Below are 804 nucleotides of genomic sequence, written 5' to 3'. Positions count from 1 at the left end.
AAAAAAAAAAAAAAAAAAAAAAAAAAGATCACCAGAAAAAATAGTAGAATCTACAAAAGTACAAAGCCACGTATTCTGTAAATTGTGTGATGTTTACTTTTAATGTTCCGTTTTATAAAAAGCTTCATTTATGTATTTATTTACGAACATAAAAGATCGTCACTAAAGACCGTAACAGTTAAACAGATGTTAAAGAGCTATTGAAAAAAAAAGAGCCAACATGAATAAAACAGACAAATGGGAAAAAGGGAGAGAAAGATGGGGAGGGAGAGAGAGAAAGAGGGGGAGAGAGAATAGCTACGTATCTTTGTAGGTACCTAACTTTTAGAAATAGAGAGAGAGAAAAAAGGACATAAAAATAGTGGGAGAGATATAATAGGACCTACCTATTAGAGAAAGAGATTAAAAAGAGAAGAGAGAACGAAAAAAAAAAGATATAGGTACCTGCCCATTACTTTTAGAGAAGAAAAAAGAAAAGGAGAGGAAGACCAGAGAGAGAAAATCTGTTGTGAACATCAGACGACTTTCCTTATCCTATTGAATGGTGCTTATTTGGGTGTTCTGTTGTAACATTTACAATATCTCTAACCGTTTAGTCGATATAGCTGAAAACCGCCAAAAAGCGGTCGAAACCCGCCAAAAAGCGGTCAAAATACCGCCAACCGCAGCACCTATTTTAACCAAACGTTTTGGGTTGCATCCTTGTCACATTTGTGAACTACATACCAAATTTCAAGTCTCTAGCTCCGTAAATGGCGAAAACCGCCAAAAGCCACATTAAATTTGTTATAGACCTGGCCACTA

The sequence above is a fragment of the Diaphorina citri genome, unplaced genomic scaffold (genome assembly GCF_000475195.1).
Source record: "Diaphorina citri unplaced genomic scaffold, Diaci psyllid genome assembly version 1.1 scaffold5647, whole genome shotgun sequence".
NCBI classification, from domain to species: domain Eukaryota; kingdom Metazoa; phylum Arthropoda; class Insecta; order Hemiptera; family Psyllidae; genus Diaphorina; species Diaphorina citri.
Note: the sequence above shows the minus strand (reverse complement) of the source record.